This window comes from Sminthopsis crassicaudata, chromosome 3 (assembly GCF_048593235.1).
Source record: "Sminthopsis crassicaudata isolate SCR6 chromosome 3, ASM4859323v1, whole genome shotgun sequence".
Taxonomy (NCBI): Eukaryota; Metazoa; Chordata; class Mammalia; order Dasyuromorphia; family Dasyuridae; genus Sminthopsis; species Sminthopsis crassicaudata.
In genome coordinates this window covers 82,362,102-82,379,107 of record NC_133619.1, presented here as the reverse complement: position 1 = coordinate 82,379,107, position 17,006 = coordinate 82,362,102, and the positions used below count along the sequence as shown (strand labels likewise).

Genomic DNA, 17,006 nt, shown 5'->3' with positions numbered 1-17,006 from the left:
ATAAGTATAACATACTGGCAACAACCATATGAGGCAAGAATAGAGCAGAAAAAGAGAGAGGGCCAAGTTATTTTATTCCATAGTAGGGAAAATAGAAGCCCACTAACAAGTGCACATGTTTTCTTGGCAAAAAACAAAATACCATATACCAAAATGAATAGCAAAACAATTTAAATAATTTCATATTTTGCCTGCCAACAGTCAAATAGCTAAGATGATTCTTCTGCCCACCAAGTTTACAAAGCGGCTGTTAACAGTCCAAATTAATGTCTATGGGGAAAAAAAGTCTACAATAGGCTAGGTTAGCTTTCCCAGGAGGTTTGTACTTCATTGTTGCTTTAGTTTTGCTTTTTTTTTTTTTTAAAGTAAAGAACAAAAGAACAAAATAAACATAACATGCAATATTAAATATGTTGTGCATTACATATTTTATCAGAGTTGCTCTTCAAATATTCCACCAAGGCACATAACAGAGCTATTGTGTTTTCAATAGTAGCCAAAAGGAAAAAAAAAAATTGTTAAAAGTTGTAGATTTGAACACAAGAAGATATGTTAAAAGTAGTACAGTACCTAGCAAATAGTTACTTGAATTGTAGGCTTTCTAAATACTCAACTTTAATACAATATTTATCTATGTATTCCTTACTTTACATGTTAAAAACCATGTTTTTCCAAAACGATTTCTCCCATTTATCTTCTCTACCTTTCCTAAACAAATTCTACACTGAAACGGCAACTTGTCTAACAAGAATATTATTCTTGACTATTTGGACCAAAGGGATAATTTAAATTATTGGCCTATCCAATCAAATTAGTTTCTTCTTCTTTCTATCCTTTCCTAGTCTTTTACTGTGTTCCCTTAATATCCCCCTTCATGTGGGCTGTCTGTCACAATCCAAACCCATCCTTCAAAGCACAGCTCAAGAACTGCCTCTTCCAGGAAGTAAGCCTTTTGAAAATTCCAAGTCTATTGGAATGTTTTCTTTTCTGAACTATTAAATTTAAAATCAGCAAATAGTACTTAATTTTCTTTTAATTATATCAAGCCTATTGAATTTGAATTGAGAATTCTTTATCACAATTCTAAGTTAATTTAATCAATGACATACTTACAAAACTACCAAAGTTTTTTTTTTTTACAAAGTTAGGAAAAATAGTAACAAAATTCATTCACAAGAACAAAAAGTCAAGAATATCAAGGGAATCAATGAAAAAAAAAAAAAGAAGAAGTGAAAAATGAAGAAAGGTGGCCTAATAGTTCCAGATTTCAAACTATATTCCAAATTGGTAATTATCAAAACAATTTGATAGTGGCTAAGAAATGGAATTATGGAATAGCAGAATAGGTTAGGTATACAATATCCTAAGATCCAAGTTTTGAGGGGCAAGAACTCACTATTTGGCAAAAATTGCTAGTTAAACCAGAAAACAAATTGGCAGAAATTAGCATAGACCAACATCTCAAACTGCATATCAAAATAAGGTCATAATAGATAAACAATTTAGACATAATGGGTGATAACACAAATAAATTAGGGCACATGAAAAGATGTATCTGTCAGGATTCTAGAAAAAGGGAGAGTTCATGATGGAACAAGAGATAGAGGATTACAGGAAGTAAAACAGATAATTTTGATTACATGACATTTAAAAGCTTCTGTACAAATAAAAATCATATAGCCAAAATGAGAAGGAAAATAGCAAGTTGGGAAAAGTTTTTCTCCGATAAATAAAAATAGCCAAATGTTTTTTAAAAAGTCATTCTCCACTTCATAAATGGTCAAAGGATATGAACATCCAGTTCTTAGAACTAGAAATCAATCCATCAATATTGGTGTATATATATATATATATATATATATATATATATATATATATATATATATATATATATATATATATATATATATATATATATATATATATATTCATATATTGACAAAAAATACTTTAAATGACTAGGGAAATACTAATTAAAAGAACTCTGAGGTACCACTACACACCTCTCAGATTGAATAAAATGACAGAAAAAGATAATGACGAATGTTGGAGGGGATATGGGAAAACTGGGACACTTAATACATTGTTGGTGGAGTTGTAAACTGATCCAACTATTCTGGAGAGCAATTTGGAACTATGCCCAAAGGACTATTAAACTGTACATTCCCTTTGTCCCAGCAGTGTTTCTACTGAACTTGTATCCTAAAGAGATCATAAAGAAGGGAAAGAGCTAACATGTGCAAAAATGTTTGTGACAGTCCTTTTTGTATAGTGGCCAGAAACTGGAAATTGAGTGGATGCCCATCAATTGGAGATATGGTTGAGTAAGTTATGGTATGTGAACGTTATGGAATATTATGTTCTATAAGAAATGATCAGCAGGCTGATTTCAGAGAGGTCTGGAGAGACTTACATGAAGTGATGCTAAGTGAAATGAGCAGAACCAGGAGATCATTATACCCAACAACAGCAAGATTATATGATGATCAATTCTGATGAACATGGCTCTCATCAACAATGAGATGATTCAGAAAGGTTCCAATGGTCTTGTGAAGAAGAGAGCCATCTACACCCAGAACACAACATAGTATTTTCACTCTTTTTGTTGTAATTTCTTTGCATTTTGTTTTCTCTTTTTTTTCCCTTTTTGATATGATTTTTCTTGTGCAGCATATTTGCAGAAATATGTATAGAAGAACTGCACATGTTTAACATATATTGGATCACTTGCTGACTGGGGGAGGGGTGGGGGAAGGGAGGGAAAAAATTAGAACAGTGTTTTGTAAGGGTGAATGTTGAAAATTATCCATGTATATATTTTGAAAATAAAAAGCTGTAATAAAAAATAAAAAAAAAAGATCTCTGAGACACCATACCTAACATCCACCAGAATATGATAGAAAAGGAAAATGATGAAAGTTGGAGGGGATGTGGGAAAATGGGATAATTGCTAGTGGGATTGTGAACTGATCCAATTATTTTTTCCCCCTGAGGCTGAGGTTAAGTGACTTGCTTAGGGTCACACAGCTAGGAAATGTTAAGTGTCTGAGATCACATTTGAACTCAGGTCCTCCTGAATTCAAGGCTGGTGCTCTATCCATTGGGCCACCTAGTTGCCCCTGATCCAATCATTCTGGAGAAAAATTTGGAACTATGCCCAAATACTATGAAACTGTGCATATGGGGTGTGTATCCAACAATACTTGTTATGTCTCCCAAAGAGATCAAAGAAAAGGGAAAAGAACCTATGTGTTGAAAAACATTTTTAGCAGCTCTTTTTGTGGTAGCAAAGAACTGGAAATTGAGAGGATGGGAAGACTTATAAGAACTGATGCAAACTGAATTAAGCAGGATTTCTGGCCCAGCAGAAATGATTACTATTTACATTCAATCTAAGTCAATCAGGATCCAATCAGGGCTTGGTCTTATTACAAAACAAACTGCAGTGAAAAGTCTCTTTGGAGAAGATTGTCACCAGCTAGGGGAAAATCAGGGAAGACTTCATTAAAAGAGGCATTTGAGTCAGGTTCTAAACTATAGGTAAGAATTCTACAGTACAAGAGGAGAAAAGACATTTCAGGAATTGGAAACAACAGAAGCAAAGGCAGAGGGGTAAGAGAGCTTATGTACAATGTTTACTTTAGGGAATCAGTAGTCCAGTTTGGCAGGAACACAAGTGTACCATAAAATAATTTTTTGCCTTATCAAATAATTCATTATGAATTCTCAATTAGCCCATTAGTGCATTCAAAACATTTGGCAACTAAAACTCATGCAGGTTTTACTAACAGATGTTTTATATCTAAACTGGCAGTCTAGCATACTTTCATTTCAGTCAAAGTGGTTACTTTGGTCACTGGTACAGATAACTGTTTAACTTTAATCAGAAGTCCAAGAACTTTCTGAACTCTAGGAACAAAACAGATTAAGAAGACCTTCTTGAAAACAACTAACACACAAGCTTCACATTTTACTGTTAACCTATATAAATGCTCTTATGTATAAAGATTACATTTTATGCAATTATAAAATGCTTTACAAATATTTCTGTAACAAATGTTAACAAGGATTTTTACTCAAATACCTGGGTAAAAACCTGTAAGGGCTGCCTCAGGCAAAACCTAAAATAAATGGTTCTTAATATTAGTTTTTGTTGATTTTTTTTCAGTCATGTGAGACTCTTCCTAACCACATCTGGGGTTGTCTTGGTAAAGATACTGGAATGATTTGCCATTTCCTTCTCCAGTTCATTTTATAATTAATAAATGAGGTATGGAAGCAAACAGGGTCACACTACTACTAAGTATCTGAAGCCAACTTTGAACTTATGAGGATGAGTCTTCTTGGTTCCAAGCCCAATACTCTATCCACTGTGCCACCAACCCCTAACCAGGATAAGCCTTTCCCAAAACAATGACTATGTAATAGTGTTTTATAGAAAAATCATAAAGTTGGATCCATTATCTTTAAAAGATTCAATAAAATTCTTTTAGTCATTGTTTCCCAATTGAGAAAAATCAAAATTATGCTATGTCATATTAATTTGATATCTATGCTTTTTCTGAGTTTGTCAGGCCCCATTTCTCAGTCTACTTCACCAGGCAGTTTCTAAAGAATGCGATCCAGTAATGTGATCACTTCCCCCACTCTCAATTATCAACTCCTATACTCCTTGAGCTGGGCCCCTCCCAAGTGGGACCCTTGTTTCTATTTACCAGTAAATTCTTCCAGAATCATCACTTTCCAGGGATAGGTTAGAATCTAGTGAAGACTAGAGATTCAGTGGATAACTTGAGTATCTTCAAATAGATTTTGACAGGCTAGAATGTGAAGGCTTGTATTATGAATTCACGAGTACAGGTTGGGGGTAGAACAGCTAGATAGCAGTTCATTAAAAAAAAAAAAAAAAAAAAAAAAAAAAAAAAAAAAAAACTTGTTATGAACTGATGCAGAGTAATATGAACAGAACCAGGAGAACCAATTATACAATAACATTATGAAAAAATAACTTTGGCATAAGAATTTTGATTAGTGCTGACCAACCAAAACTCCAGAGGATCAATGATGAGGTATGTTCTCCACTATCTATGAAGAAGAGGAAGCTCAAAATAGAATACCTCTATTTTCCCATTTAAATTAGGAGGCTATGTTCTCTACTGAGAGGAAAAAGAAAACATGAAATAATTTCTGTGGAGAATGTGACAGGAAGAATAAAAGCTTTGCTATATATGAATGAATGCCCAGTTAAGATTAGATCTTTCTCCTATATGAATAGGACCAAAACATGGTGGGGGTAATTCACAGTTGCAGTTTCATAAGGCATGTTTAGCAGTAGAACTAAGGGGCAAGGGATCCAAGGTTACCTGATAATATATGGCTGAATGTGGCTACCATCTCCCTTCAGATTCTGGTGGAAATGGCCTAGTACCATTAGTCTGGGAGCCTCAGAAATGGCAGTGCCTCTTAAATCACCAGACCTGCTTCCAACACAACTCCTATAGTCATTATCAAGAGCAGAAATCCTTCAGGACCCCATCCTCCTCATTGACACCAGCAGCAACTGCTGAACAGCTTCCATCCCTAAACAGATAAGCACAGGAGCCCTGGGAATGACCAATGGCACTGCTTTTAGTCCAGTCCTCACAGTCACCATCTTGGGAAGTCATTACTGTGAAGGAGAAGCAGGAGGTAGCATTTATTAGCCAAGTCAAACCATCTCTCCCTTAACTAACATCTCCCCTCATACTCTGTTGGAGATAGCCTAGCAACCTGCACTCAAGAGTTTTGGGAATAATAGAGCTTCCAGCCCAGTGCCTGTAGCACTGAAGCAACCCTTGAAGGGATAGATGGATCTTGGCCCCTGTTTTTGCAGGCACTATAGCTACAGCTGCCAAAGACCCAGAAAAGAAAGGGCTTGCACTGAGACTTAAAGAAGCAACATTACTTTCTCCTTTGCTGCTAAACCCAAAAGATCATGGGACCTTTTCATCTGACTGGCAGATGAAATCTTCCATATGTATGGTTTGCCTCATCAAAATATAAACTATTTTCTCGTGTATCCTCAGTACTTAGTACAATGTTTTACTCATAATAACCTTTTGAAATATGTCTTATTCATTCATTTATTTGTTCAATTATAAGGTCAACACCATGAAGAGAGACCAAACCAAAACTGAAGGGCTGGAAGGAGAGGAGAAAAGATATCACAGGGAAGACAAAGATTAATCTTTTAACTGACCCTTTATGGCCAAGATAAAGCAAATATGAAGGTCATGGCTGTTTAGGAGGTTGATAAATTTGTAGGAAAGGGTTTTTGAAACCAACCAAAACATTGAAGTCCTCGAGTTTCAAAGTAGGGATTGAGATTGAAATAAAAGATTGAGATCTAGTACTAGAAATCTGAAAGATGAGGAAGAATAACCTGGAAGACGGTAAGTGATTGCAATTATAAGTTGCATATAGTAGTAAAGACAGGCAAAATGAAATTCCAAATAAAGCAGGGACCTATGCCTGGGGCCAAAAGAAAGAAACTAAGAGTACCCATAAGCCACTGGAGGCCTGTTGCATCATGATGGGGTGATAATAGGTGAATAGTAGGTGAAGGGAAGAAGGCTATGTTGAAGATAAATCTCTGGATGTGACTTATCTTACTATCCTCTTTTTACTTCTAGTAACTCACTTTAAAATAATGTTATAATGACTAATAGTTGCTCAAAATTTTTGGAATTCTGATTAATGACCAGCCAACCACTATTCCAGAAGTGTCATGATGAGACATTATCTACTGCCAGAGAAAGACATGATGGACTTTCAAGTGCTGAATAAGACTTTTTTTTAAATTGCCAATTTGTAAGTAATATATTATAAGGTCTATTTTAAAAATCTGAACTCACAAAATAGATAAAATGAGGAGCTAAATTGTTGGCAATTTTCACTAATAGGAAGCATCTAGAACATGCTGCCTAGGGGAAAGTTTATAGCTTTGAGCAGGACAGTTCAAACACAAACAACTCTAATACATGATATTACATGAGCTTGGTTAGATATTGACTTTGTCATCTACTACTTTATTAGGAGCTACAACTCTGCTAGATGGTTAAAAAAATAAATAAAGTCAAGATTGTGCCATATAAGAGAAAGAATCAGTAACATTTAGCTTGAAGAGAAGATTAAAGTGGGATGAGCAGAAACAGGAATGCCATCTTTAAGCATTTGAAAAAGCTACTGGCTACAAGAAGGTTTAGATTTGTCCTGGCCCTGAACCAGGAGCAATGGGTAAGAAGTGTGAGGAACAATTTGTAAGTAACATAGATGACCTCCAAAGGTAATGGATTCTCTTTAACTAGAGGTATCCCAGCCAAGGCTAGATGATGACTAATTATGATGCTAAGGGAATCTTTATACAGGTATTGCTTGAACTACAGCAAGAATTCTTAACCTGGGATCTATGAATTTATAATTTTTTTAATAACTGCATTTCAGTATATTTGAGTTTTTTGTAATCCCATGTATTTTGTTTTATACATTTATTAGCATTATTGTGCTAATCTTCCCTAAACTATAAGTCTACATCACAAAAAAGATTAAAAACTTCTCTTAACCCTTCTTCAATTTCAAAATCTATCATATGAAAGTTAATTCTCTAGTTTTTTTAGAATCTGCTAATGCACTTCATGGATGTCCCCTTTGTCCCATAATGTCTTGTGTCCTATTACACTTCTATGTATACCTTCCCATGATCCCAATAAAATAATAAGCTCTTTGAGGGTTGGTTTTTCCCTATTCCTTCTTTCAATAGTTCTGTAAAGAGCTGAGAGTTGTGAAGCTGGGATATAATTATGGACACCAGTGACACCATGAAACCATGTATAGTGAAGTAAAGGTTCTTGACTGAGGGTCCACTGATAGATTTCAAAAGGTCTGTGAACTTGGATAGGGAGGATTTATTTAAATTTAATTTGTTTTCTTTTTGATTCATTTGTGAGTTTAAAAATATTATTCTGGGAAGGAATCCATAGCTTTTATTAGGTTGACGAAGGGGTCTATGACACAAAAAAAGATTAAGAACCCTTAAGTTAATAATAATTTCATCTACAACCTAATGTCATAAAATACACACACACACACACACACACACACACACACACACACACACACATCTCCAAAAGTGATTTTTTTTTTCTTGTTAACAAGATACAGGAAATATTGTTAGATTTGGAGTATGATGATGTAGGTTCATATTACAGGAAAGGGATTTAAGTATTTGTATGATCTTAAGCATGCTATAACCTGTAAGGGCATCAGTAAAATGAAGGAACTGGAATAGATGACCCTAGGTATTCTCTAACTATATAGCTAATCCTAGATTATTTACTTCTATGGAATTTGTGAATTTTCAGAGTTATGGGAACAGAATTTTTGATACTAGTTCCAACTCCTACCTGAAGCATAAAATCCTCTTAACATCCTCAACAAGTAACCTCATAGCTTTAGAAGAAATAGTAAATTAAAATGCAATATACAAAATAACTTGAGTTATACTGGCTTAAATCCTAAACACAGCAAATGATTCAGAATTAGTGAGTTATTTATACACCTAACCAATGATCAAAAGATTAATATGTGAGGAGAGGGAGAGAAAGGGAGACAGAGAATGAGGAAGGAGGAGGAAAGAGGAGAGAGGGGGAGAGGGAAAGAGAAAGAGACTTCAACAGCCAAAGGGTAACAAGTTAGAAAGGGAGAGTTTTTGAGAAAAAATAATATTGTTGTGGACATGTTTAAGATACCTATAGGATATTCACTTTGAGATGTCCAACAGACAATTGGTGATAGTGGTCAGGAGAAAAGTTAGAACTGGATAAATAGATCTGAGAATTACTGGCATAAAGATAGTAATAATCCATGAGAGGTAAAAAGATCGTTAAGTGAAATAGAAAAGGAGAAGAGGTTCTAGGACATCAGCTGATGGGTGAGACTAGAATAAAGATCCAGCAAAGACTATGATAGAATGGTCAGAGAGATAAGAAAATAACCAGCAAAGAACAGTGCTCCAAAAACCTAGAGAGAAGAAAGCTTAAGATGACTGATAATGTCAAGCCTGCAAAGGGGTCAAGGAGAATAAGGAATGAGACAGGCTATTAGTTTTGACAATTAAGAGATCATTGACCTATCAGATTTATGGATAGAAGAATTTATAAATAAAAAAGAGATGGGGGGCATTGTTGAGTATAAAATGGATAATCCTAATGACATTAGTTTTTATACAAATAAAACCAATGTAGCCAAGATTAGAAGGAAAGCATAAACTGGGGAAACAATTTTATAGACAGATTCTCAGATAAGTCTTATATCTTAAATAAAGAATTTTGTCAAATATTTAAGAATATGGGTCATTCCCCCTATCAAAGGGGATCAAACGGATGAACAAGGCAGCTTTTTGATGAAGAAATCAAAACTATACACATGAAATATTTGGAAATATGCTCTAAATCATTTTTGAATATAGAAATGCAAATTAAGACAACTGTGAGGTATATATACATCAGATTGGCTAAAATGATAGAAGGGGAAAATGACAAATGTTGGAAAAATTGGGACACTATTATACTACTGATAGAATCGGGAACACATCCTACTGTTCTAGAACACAATTTGGAATTAAGCCCAAAAATCATAAAACTCTCTATAACCCAGCAATACCATTATTAGGTCTATTTCCCAAGGTGGTCAGGGAAAAAGGAAAATAATCTTTATGTTCTAAAATATTTATAGCAGTTCTCTTGTGTGGTAGCAAAGAACTAGAAACTGAGGGGATGTTCATCTGTTGAGGAATGATTGTGATGGAATACTATTGTACTGTAAGAAATAATTAGCAGATTGATTTTAGAAAAACAAGGAAAAGCTTGCACGAATTAATGAAAACTGAAATTAGCAGAATGAAGAGAACACTGTAAACAGTAACAACAATACTGTTCAAAGAACAATTGTGAATGACTGAGTTATTTTGAATATAGTAACAAAATCAACAATAAAGGATCTCTAAAGGAAGATGCTAACCACTTCCAGAGAAAAAAACCAACAAATATTAGTATGTATAGTATGGTGTGCATACATACATTAGTACACATACTCACACACACACACACACACACACACACATACAGTATCATAAGGTGGCCTTCTCTAAGATGGGGGGGAAGTAAAAATAAAAAGTGCATTGCAGAGAACAAAAGAAAACTCAGGAAACACAGAAAAGCAAGGCAGTTTTGAAAATAATGTGTAGTATTTATTACAGGGGTTTTTTTTTAATGCAAATAGTATAAAGTGGAGATCTGTAGTTTCATACTGAATTCACTTTTTGTGCTATGTTGTGTATATGGAAATTCTTATTCAAAATGAACTTTTAAAAAAGTAGCAAAAAAAAACCAAACAAACAAACAAACAAAAAAAAAAACACCAGTAACTTTGGAAAAAGGTTTCATTTTATAAAGTCAAAAACCAGATTAGAGAATTAGGAAGAGAGTAGGAGGAAAGTGGAGGCACCTATTGTGCACAGCTTTCTCAAAGTATTCATTGGCAAAAGAGAGGAAAGATATAAGATGACAATTACTGGAGATGAATGAAGTAAGAATTTTTTAAAAATGGTGAAGAAATAAGAACATTTGTAGACAGGAGACAAGAAGCCAGTTGACAAAGAGAAAATAAAGATTAGCCAAAGTAGTGATGACAGAAGGTGCAATCTGTTGGAAATGAGATAGAATGGAATCATAAAAAACTCTGAGGCTATTATTAATGCCATTTTATAGATGAAGAAACGGAGAATGGAAAGATTAGATGAGTTTCCTGCATCATAGAGCTAGTGAGTCTGAGGCAGGATCCAAATTCAGGTTTTCCTAACTATAAATGTCCAGCAGTCTTCCCACTATGCCAACTCGCTTCCTTTTAAGTATATAAATACTATAGAATATTATTTCCAAAATGATAAATATGACAAATACAGAGCAACTAGAAAGGGTTGTATAAAATGATGCAGGGTAAAAGTTACACAATTACCATCATATAAGAATGTAAGGATGACGTGATGGTATGGAATAAGAGAAACATGTTCAGACATGACTAATGTATAGAAGTGCAACTGTACTTGTACTGTCATTGTACTAAGTCAATGAAATCTTAAATATTTGTTATTAAAATTACTGTTACTCAATTATGTACATTTGTAACTGTTTATAATATTGGTACATCTAAAATAATAACTAGAAATGAGTACCTATGTATTTTGTAAAAGAAAAAATTTTAAATCCTGTAAAATTTGTGCTTTTAAAGTTGTATCTTCACTTGTATACAATCAATGTTTTCTGCATGGACAAAAGTGATGCCTTATAAATATGCAATAATTTGGATTCTATGATATTAAACCACTACAATCTCTTTTAAAATATTTTTAACAATTTAGTTTATTAGATTTTAAATTTGAATTTAATACAAGATTGTTATACTTTTGCATTTCCCAAGAGTACAGGAAGTTTTTTTTTTTTTTGCCTTCTCAAGGGTCCTTATATTAAAAAAAAAAAAAAAAAAAATTTCTCCTGCAATCTTTTAAGAAAGCTCAAACTCAGGATTCCTAAAGCACAATATTTTCCCAAAAGACAAAGACAAAGCAAAACTGCCTAACTGGTTTGCCTCTATTCCTTAGAAAATCTATGGAACAGTAGTGGTATATTTCTCTGAGAAGTAGAAGACAGAATATCCTCCTTCCTCATTTGTTCATACTTACCAGTCTCTCCATCCTCATTCCCCAGAAAAAAAAGTCTTTTTGATAAAGGCATATAGGGAAAAAATACACACACACACACAAAAAAACTACTTATTCACATGCTATCTTCCATAGTATAAAGAATAAATGCCTTGAAAACGGGCTATTTTCCTCTTTCTTTGTATCCTTCATGCTTAGTACAATGCCTGGCATGTTGTAATAAATATCAAATGCTTACTGACTAAAATCGATATTCTTCAGAGTTCTATTCTTAACAAGAATAGAGACTGAATTGGATGGAAGTGTTCTGAAATTAGTTAGAAACCTAAATTTCATCTCTACTTCTATTATCTCTTATCAAAAGGATACTGTAATAAAATGAAAAAGTATTATTATAATTTGTGATAATAAAGTGAAACTCTAATGGATTAGTAGAAGTTAGTCTTGCCACGGGACTTCCAAGACTCTTGGAAGACATACTGAGGCTGACAATTGTGCATTTCTTCTTCACTTAAATCCAATTCACACCCAAATCAAGAAATTAACCCTCTTCAAAAATGAAGGGCAAACAATGTTTGGGTGACCAGAGGCAAGTCACTTAAATTAACACAATTTCCTTCTCTGTATAATAAGATTAATCATAACATCAATATTTACCCTACAGGTTTAGAGTGAGAATCAAATGAAATCATTTATGCAGAATGCTTTTCCCAGAAACCCATCTATATTCAATACCTTTGCATCCATGAAACAGAATCTGTCATTAATTTTAAACACTGCTCTAAGTCTACTTTCCTTCTTTCTCGGTTTCTACTCTCCAACTCTTCTATAAAGGAACTTTCCTTATATTTCAAAAAAAAAAAAAAAAAAAAGGTCAATCACCAGGAACTTCTCTTTTCTCATCTCATGCCTTCTGGGATCATCTCCTATTACCTCTTCCTTACTCCAGTTTGATGATGCCGTGACTTGTTTGCTGAGGTCAACTCCTCTACAATGACCTTTGATTCTATCTCTTTCCTATCTCTAGCAGCCTGCCTCCACCATAATTCTCACACTTTAATCTTAAATCTTTCCCTATTTACTGGCTTCTTTCCAGTTGGCTACAAATATGCCCAGGTCTCTCCCTTCTTCATTTGATCCTACCATTTTGGGCAAGCTATGATGCTATAACTACTTTTTATAGGTAAACTTGAAAAGTGGTCTAAAATGAATACCTCTTCTCTCTCTTCTTAATACTCTTCAATTTGGCTTCTAATCTTGTCAGCCAACCAAAACTGCTTTCTCCAAAGAAACCAATGATCTTTTACTTGCCAAATCTAAATGATTTCTTCTCAATCTTCATTTTTTTTTAAATTTTTGCATCATTTGACACTATTAACTGCCTCCTCCTCCTGGAAGATTTGGACTTTTCATGACTCTTTAGATTTTCTTATCCATCTAAAGACATCTCCATCTCTAGATCCATATCACATCTAAGAACCAAAGTCCCCTAAAGCTATTAAGGATCTTTCACATACTTTCTCATTTGATAATCTCTTCAACTTCCACGTAGTCACGCATCTTATCTGAGCTCCAGGTCTGAATCATCAACTGAATTTTCAACAGGAAGTCTTGAAGTATCTCAAATTCACCAAGTAGAAAACAAAATCCTTTATATTTTGTCCAAAATTTCCCCTCTTCCAAATTTCCCTATAACTGTTGATCACATCCAGATTCACAACTTTGATGTCATCCTTGTTTCTTTACTGTCATTCACCCCACCTACAAAATCAGTTCATTTTTTTTCTTTTCCCACAAAATAAATTTTATTTTCTCCACTCACACAGCCATTTAATTAAGGCCCTTATCATTTCATAGTTACATTAGTGCAATAATTTTCTAACTGGTCTCCCTATCTTAAGTTTCTATCCACACTCTAATTCATCCTACATTCAATAGTCAAAGTGATTTTCCTAAACTACAAGTCTGGCAATGAGCCTCTCTGAACTCAGTTAGGCTTGTCTTTGGATAATATATGGTACATCACTAAGGTAGCACTTTAAGTCTTTTCAGACTGATTAGGACCTGACATCAACTCTATATTAGGAAAAGGAATCAATCAGATGTTATACTAGTCAATCTACTATTCAAAAATTCTCAACTTGTGAGACATACATTTTCTTGTGCTATAAAATTCCCAAGTTCTGCAAGTCCTAAGGTTTGATATACTAATTAAAGAAATTTAAGTAATAATAGCTAGCACTTTAGGATTTGTAAAAGTTTATAAATGTTATCTCCATTTTATATATGAATAAGCTGAGGCATCTACAAGATTAAGTGACTAATTCAGGCACCTAGCTAGAATCTGAAATAAATTCTTAATTCAGATCTTCCAGAATCCAGATCCATCTCGCTATCCTCAGTAATACTTAGCTGGTTCTAATATGGGCAGCATTAGTATTTTTGCCACAAAACCTACTAAAGTTTCTCAAAAAATCCTGATGAAAAGAATAAGCATCCCCTTTAAAAAAAAAATTATATATATAACTACGTCCCAATGACTGAGAAAAATGAATCACAAAGTCATCCAGTCTCGAAATGGAAGATGAAGTAAATAAGCTCACAAAAAATGAAAAATGTAGTCCTTTCTATTTGGACCATAAAGAGATTAGTTATGGTGTTTGCACTTTTGTCTTTCTTCCTAGGTTATTTTTACCTTCTGCATCCAATTCTTCCTGTGCAACAAAAAATTCGGTTCTGCACACATATATTGTATCTAGGATACACTATAACACATTTAACATGTATGGGACTGCCTGTCATCTAGGGGAGGGAATAGAGGGATGGAGGGAAAATTCGGAACAGAAGTGAGTACAAGGGATAATGTTGTAAAAAATTACCCATACATATGTACTGTCAAAAAATTATAATTATAAAATTAATTTTAAAAATTAGTTATGGTCGAGATATTAGAGATAAAAGAAAACAACCTTGAGACTATATAATGCAACAGTAAAATTTCTGAAAAAAGTTAATCCTAACCTAATTTATTAAAAATTATGCAAAGGAGTTGTGATTTTATCAGTGGTGGGAACTAGCTACCTCTATAAATAATTAGCTGAGACATAATAGTTAAGTGACCTGCTCAGGATCATGTTGCTAATTGTCAGAAGAATCCAACCAAGGTGTTATCAATTCCAAACTAATGTTTTCCCGTCCCCGGAATAAAACAATAGTAATAAACAAAAACAAATGCTGCAAGTCAAGACTTTGCAGAGATTGCACCATTGAACCTATGATATACAAACTAAAACCAGAACGGTTTGTGACAAAAGGAAAAAAAAAGAAAAAAAAAAAAGATTTACAGTGTTTTTTTTTCCTGGTTCCAGAAGGTTTCATCAACAAATACATATTTTACTATTTAAGATTTATTGAGTAGCTCTATAGGAAGAATGTAGCCAGAGACACAAGAATAAAGATATGGTCCTTGCCCCCTGAGAATTGATAGTTAAAAAGACAAGATGTACATACAAAGATAACGAAATAGAACTTAAGTGATCAGAAATACGAAGCCCAAACCTTAGCAAACTTATCTAACTATTCGAAATAAACCTTCACCAGACTTTACTGCAGAAAAGTTACCGAGTGGAAGCAGTGGGAACAAGATACGGATTTGTGCTGGGGAGCTATCGTTCCCTTTCTCATCCCAACCCTCAAGCAAAACACTTCGGTATTTAGGCTGCAGTTCTCTTTAGTCATTCCAAAATCAATCTCGGCTGCTCCGGCTTAACCATTCCTCCAAGGCGATCTCATTACTAACAAGTCTCCCTGGACATCCATCTTCATGTAATAAGGACGAGGACTTTTCCTCGTACAAGATGACTAGAATTCGGGGTAGCAGAAGCATTCCCCTGTGGCTTTTTTTTCCTTTCTGTTTTCTCCCACTCCCATCCCCCAACACGTCAATTCCAAACAAAGTTCGCCCAGTTAAAGGCAGGCTTCATTCAGCAGACCACAGCTAAGCCTTGGACATAAGTCCAGCGCCCGCGGAGGCGGAGACCTACCTACTCCTGAAGCCCAAGGTCGGCTCCCAGGAGGGGGCTCCTCGTGGCTGAGAGGGAGGAGAGCGGAAAATCCCGCAGGGAAGCAGAGAACAGCAGCCCGGGTGGCTACAGACAGACACAGGGCCCGGACGGAAGGCCGGGGGAGCAGCTCCCCAGAACCGGGACGGGGGGAGGGGAGCCGCGGAGGGGCTCGAGGGAGGCAGGGCCCGACGGCGGGAAAACCAAGCTGGCTAGACGCTCTCCGGGCCGGGGCTGCTGCTGAGCCTCGAGGCCTCTCCCCGAAAGGAGAGAGCCGGCGACGCTTCGGTCGGCGCCGGACGCTGCTTCGGCCCTCTCGGCCGCCACCTCTGGCCCCAGCGCCGGACAGGGCCCGCGCAGGCTAGCCCTAGCGCCCCACTTTGGCTCGGAAGGCTCCCAGGCCACCCCCGCCCTCAGATCCCACTCAGGCCCCGCCGGGTTCTATCGGCCCGTGCAGCAGCAGCAGCTGCGCGACAGCTCGGCTTCCCTCACCTCTCCGCCGCGGTCGCCCTCGCCGCCGTAGCCACCGCCACTACGGCGAGATCAGCTGATTCACGAGCGCTGGGGGCGGGGCCTCTAGGGGAAGGGGCGGGGCCGAAGAGAGCGCGAACCAGTCGGTGGGGAGGACCGAAGTGTAAAAGAAAGGAGGGAGGAAAAAGAGGCTGTTAACGGAGCCGCACATGGGTCAAATTTAGCGAATCGATTTTGAGTTTGGCCCCGCCCATCTTCCCTTCTTGCATTGATTGGCTGGCGCGAGGAGAGCAGGGGGAAAGGTAGCCAAAGGATCGGTGACGTATGTGTGTCGTCATTAGCATCCTACCTCCTTTTCTGCTTCCCTTGGTAACGAGTGCCTGGGCTTAGGGGAGGGCTCGGAGAAAGTCCTGTTGGGCTTGGCGGGATTTGTCTGGTTCTGGTTTAAAAGGACAGGACAAGCTTTTGTTGGGTGTGTCATTGTCACATTTACCCGCCCTGTGGCCCCCTGCACGCCCACACTTACTAGCACATCTGATGACAGTGACGGTCATGTCATATCCTGGGCATGCAGCACTTCCAGTCCGCATGCAGGCAGCAGCCTGATCAACAAGTGCTCACGCTCCGTACTATCGATCACCCAATAATTTTGATTTTAAATTTTATTTATTATTATTTAATCTTAATTAATTAATTAATAATTAATTTTAATTAATTAA

The 17,006-nt window shown here is 36.0% G+C and overlaps 1 protein-coding gene across 6 annotated transcripts in view; it reads right to left on the bottom strand.

Annotated features, from left to right (window-relative positions):
- ALS2 (alsin Rho guanine nucleotide exchange factor ALS2) overlaps positions 1-16,404 on the bottom strand; it is a 75,697-nt gene extending 59,293 nt beyond the window's left edge. For 3 of the 6 annotated variants that reach the window (XM_074299036.1, XM_074299040.1, XM_074299041.1), the window contains exon 1: positions 16,309-16,404. The gene's annotated coding sequence lies outside the window, so the exon portion shown is untranslated. Of the gene's footprint in view, positions 1-15,798 lie in introns of all 6 variants that reach the window. The other 3 variants (XM_074299038.1, XM_074299039.1, XM_074299037.1) reach the window with 3 other exon arrangements.
- Positions 16,405-17,006: the final 602 nt, after the last annotated feature.